Source organism: Otolemur garnettii, unplaced genomic scaffold, assembly GCF_000181295.1.
Source record: "Otolemur garnettii isolate 467f Iridium unplaced genomic scaffold, OtoGar3 scaffold00179, whole genome shotgun sequence".
NCBI lineage: Eukaryota > Metazoa > Chordata > Mammalia > Primates > Galagidae > Otolemur > Otolemur garnettii.
Window position 1 is genome coordinate 37,759 of NW_003852574.1, and position 4,499 is coordinate 42,257.

Below are 4,499 nucleotides of genomic sequence, written 5' to 3' on the forward strand. Positions count from 1 at the left end.
CTGCACGTTGTGGCAAGCACCCTGTAGCCTTAGCTACTTGGGAGGCTGAGGCAAGAGAATTGCTTAAGCCCAGGAGTTGGAGGTTGCTGTGAGCTATGGTGCCATAGCACTCTACTCAGGGTGACACCTTGAGGCTCAGTCTCAAAAACAAAACAAAACAAAACACGTGTTCTACCAACACTTCAACCTGAAGAAACTGAAGAAAAGGGTTTATAACCTAAGTGGTATGAGTCCACAGGATAAGAATCTGATGGGGGGAAGCTGTTATCCAAGTATTCCCTTAAACTCCAGGATGTTGGGAATTCAAATACAATGCCAAGAGTCTAGTGTTTAATGAGGGAAAACAGATCAGAGAAATACTTACGTACTACCACACAAGGAAGAATAAACTATTATAGGAGCTCAAAGTAGGTCCTTGAAGAATGAACAGAAAACTGTCAGAAGTTTCCAGAAAGAGTTAAGTCTAGGGACTGGATATAGGCAGACAGGAACTGATGAGGGCATGATCAGAAAACAAGAGGTGGAATACATGGGAAGGAGGAGAAAAGACAGATATTACTTGGCACTCATCTAAATATAAATGGATCATTTTATCAGTCTTCCCAGATACAATTACTTTTTTTCTCACCTTGGGTTTATGTATACAAATACCACGAGAGGACCCTAACCCCATGCAGACAGCAGCCCAGAGGTCCCACCAGTCCTTTTGTCCTCATGTTGGTAGATGTGTGCCTCTACTTTGGAGCCTTTGTGGGGGCCTGGGCACCTTTGGGAGCCTAAGCTGGAATTGAAGCTGGAACTGCAACTGAAGCTGCAGATTGGGTGTTGGTTTGATTCTTGGCGGTGGCCTTTGGCTGGCAGAGCCTGAGACCTTTGGCAACATGTGCATGAGCATGCTGTCCAAGCTTGGGGTGCGCAATGTAGGTAAGTCAAACTGAGCTTTTGGGATATTGGTCTTAACCTCCTTGGGCTTTATCAGGACCTTGATGACTTTAGTGTGTGCACTCATGGCCTTGCCATTGTTGGTCTATATCTTCTTTAGGCCCCCTTTTTTTTTTTTGCAGTTTTTGGCTGGGACTGGGTTTGAACCCGCCACCTCCTGCATATGGGGCTGGTGTCCTACTCCTTTGAGCCACAGGCCCCCACTCCCCTTTTTTTTTGAGACAGAGTTTTACTATGTTGCTCTGGGTAGAGTTCTGTGGCATCACAGCTCACGGTAACCTCCAACTCTTGGGCTTAAATGATTCTCTTGCCTTAGCCTCCCAAGTAGCTGGGACTACAGGCGCCCACCACAATGCCTGGCTATTTTCTTGTTGCAGTTGTCATTGTTGTTTAGCTGGCCTGGGCTGAGCTTGAACCTGCCATGTTCAGTGTATGTGGCTGGTGCTATAACCACTGTGCCATGGGCACCAAGCCACAGCTGGCTATTTTTTGGTTATAGTTGTCATTGTTGTTTGGCAGGCCTGGGCTGGATTTGAACCCGCCAGCTCTGGTGTATGTGGCTGGCACCTTAGCCCCTGAGCTACAAGCACCGAGCCATTCAGGCCCTTCTTGTGGTGCTTCTCAGCAAAGCCATGTTCTTCAGGAACTTGGGATCCAGCCCCTTAAGAGATTCATATCTTGGGTGGCGCCTGTGGCTCAAGGAATAGGGTGTCAGCCCCATATACCGAAGGTGGTGGGTTCAAACCTGGCCCTGGCCAAAAAAACTGCAAAAAGGGCGGCACCTGTGCTCAAAAGACTAGGGCGCCAGCCCCATATGCCGGAGGTGGCGGGTTCAAACCCAGCCCTGGCCAAAAAAAAAAAAAAAGACTCATACCTTGTGAACAGGGTTTTCTCTTCTTTTTTTTTTTGACAGTCTCACTTCATCACCCTCAGTAGAGTGCTGCGGCATCATAACTCATAGCAACCTCAACCTCTTGGGCGCAAGTGATTTTCTTGCCTCAGCCTCCCAAGTAGCTGTGACTATAGGTTTCCACCACAAGGGCTGGCTATTTTTTAGAGACGAGGTCTTGCTCTGGCTCAGGCTGGTGTTGAACTTCTGAGCTCAAGCAATTTTCCTGCTTCAACCCTCCAGAGCACTAGAATTATAGGTATGGGCCACTGGGAGTGGCCAATTTTTTTTTTTTTGGGAAAGAGTCTTACTTTGTCACTCTCCGTAGAGTGCTGTGGTGTCACAGCTCACAGCAACCTCCAGCTCTTGGGCTTAGGTGATTCTCTTGCCTTAGCCTCCTGAGTAGCTGGGATTACAGGCACTTGCCACAATGCCTGGCTATTTTTTTTATTGCAGTTTGGCCAGGACCTGGCCTGAACCTACCACCTTCAGTATATGGGGCTGGCGCCCTACCCACTGAGCCACAGGCCCCATCCCAGTCATTCAATTTTTAATTTTTTGAGAAACTGGCCTCCTGTTCTCCACAGCAACTGTACCATTTTACATTCCCACCAATAGTGCACAAGGGTTCCAATTTCTCCATCTCCTGGACAACACCTCTTTTTTTTTTTTTTTTTGAGACAGAGTCTCACTTTATCACCCTTGGCAGAGTGCTGTGGCATCACAGCTCACAGCAAGCTCCAGCTCTTGGGCTTAGGTGATTATCTTGCCTCAGCCTCCTGAGCAGCTGGGACTACAGGCACCCGCCACAATGCCCAGCTACTTTTTGTTGTAGTTTGGCCATGGTCAAATTTGAACCCACCACCCTCAGTATATGGGGCCAGCGCCCTACTCACTGAGCCCCTGAGCCACAGGCACCGCCTGTTCTTTTTTGTTTTTTTTTATTTGAAAAAAATTTTTTGGGCTGGGGCTGGGTTTGAACCTGCCACCTCTGGCATATGGGGCCAGCACCCCATTCCTTTGAGCCACAGGCAGTGCCCCTTTTTATTTGAAATTTTAAGGTCAGTTTATTAAGTTCATTAAGTTATTATGAAAGCTATCAGAAGACATTCTCCTGAAAATTATTTTTTCTTAGAAAAAAAGAAAGGTAAAATCAAAATCCTGTGAGCACAGCCATAGATGCTGTGGGCAGTCAAGGACTGCAGATGGGGCAGTCCATCAGTCAGTTGAGTTACTTCCTGGGTCAGCAGGATTGTAGACTGGATTATCGTCATCATCTTCCAGCTCCAAGTCATCCATTTCCTGGCAAGGACTTGACTAAGTCCACATTGTTTCCAGCATCCTCCAAGAACTGGAAAACAGATGTGTCGAGATTATTATCTGTTTCAAATAACTGTTTCCTATTAATTTATTTTTTCCTGCTTGTTCTTCTTTCATCCGTTTCTTTTGAATTTCCCAAAGTTCTGCATCAAACTTAGCCTTCTAATTTAAGAAATTCTCAATTGTAACAGGAGTGCCATGGAATAATTGCTTTTCAGTTTCTTCTGCTTCTTTCTCTCTTTCCTTCTTTTCTAGTTTTTATCTGATCTATTTCATTTTTCTTGTATTGCTGTCATTAAAGATCATCACCGTACCAAGATTTTGTTCAGCCTGTTATGCTAATAATTAAAAAAAACAGCTGTTGTCCTGGGTAGAGTACCATGGCATCACAACTCACAGCAACCTCCAACTCCTGGGCTCAAGCGAGTCTCCTGCCTCCGCCTCTCAAGTAGCTGGGACCACGGGCGTCTGCCACAATGCCCGGCTTTTTTTTTTGGTTGCAGCCATCATTGTTGTTTGGTGGGCCTGGGCTGGATTCAAACCCGCCACCTTAGGTGTATGTGGCTGTCGCCTTAGCCACTTGAGCCACAGGCGCCGAGCCAATTTTAAAATGTTTGAGTTATCATTATCTTCTAGATTTTTCTGGGAGAATATTTCATAAAGGGGAGCTTCATCTAGATATTTTTCACTGCATGTAAACTTGAGAGTCGTCTGGAAAGTTTCATCATATTCTCCAGCCTCAGATATCACAGTAATAATGGAAGCTGGGTGGATTTTCTGATAACACTAAGCAGGACCTTGTCAAGTGAAGCATGACTGGAAAGTATGGTGTCAGGAGAGTCCATTTATATTTTGGAAGACTAGTTGTTAGGAGGGGTGGATCAATGTGCAACCAAGCAAGTAAATGACACTCTCAAACCCCTCTTCACTCATCCCCTTAACATCCTCACAGCACAAATGTACTGCTGGTGAGAGAGAACAAGAATGGGACTGGAGCTATATTGGGGTAGCTGAGAGACATCTGCCTGTGAAGGAGTTGGGATAGATGGACTCCAGAGCCTCCAGCTCACTGCGCTGCTCCTTGCCATAATCTGTCACCTTGGCCTTTGATGCTGCCCATGGATTGCCCAGACACCCAGGCAGCATGCAGCAGCTGAGACCATGGCTGCGCTGGGAGCTGGCAGCAGGCAGCAGCTGTCTTCTTCTCTTTTTATTATTTATTTATTTATTTATTTATTTTGCAGTTTTTTGGCCCAGGCTGAGTTTGAACCTGCCACCTCCGGCATATGGGGCCAGCACCCTACTCCTTTGAGCCACAGGTGTTGCCCAATTTCTCCTTTTTTTTTTT

At 46.3% G+C, this 4,499-nt stretch overlaps 1 pseudogene; it reads right to left on the reverse strand.

The window, feature by feature from the left end:
- Positions 1 to 2,997: 2,997 nt before the first annotated feature.
- LOC100941198 overlaps positions 2,998 to 4,499 on the reverse strand; it is a 7,205-nt pseudogene continuing 5,703 nt past the window's right edge.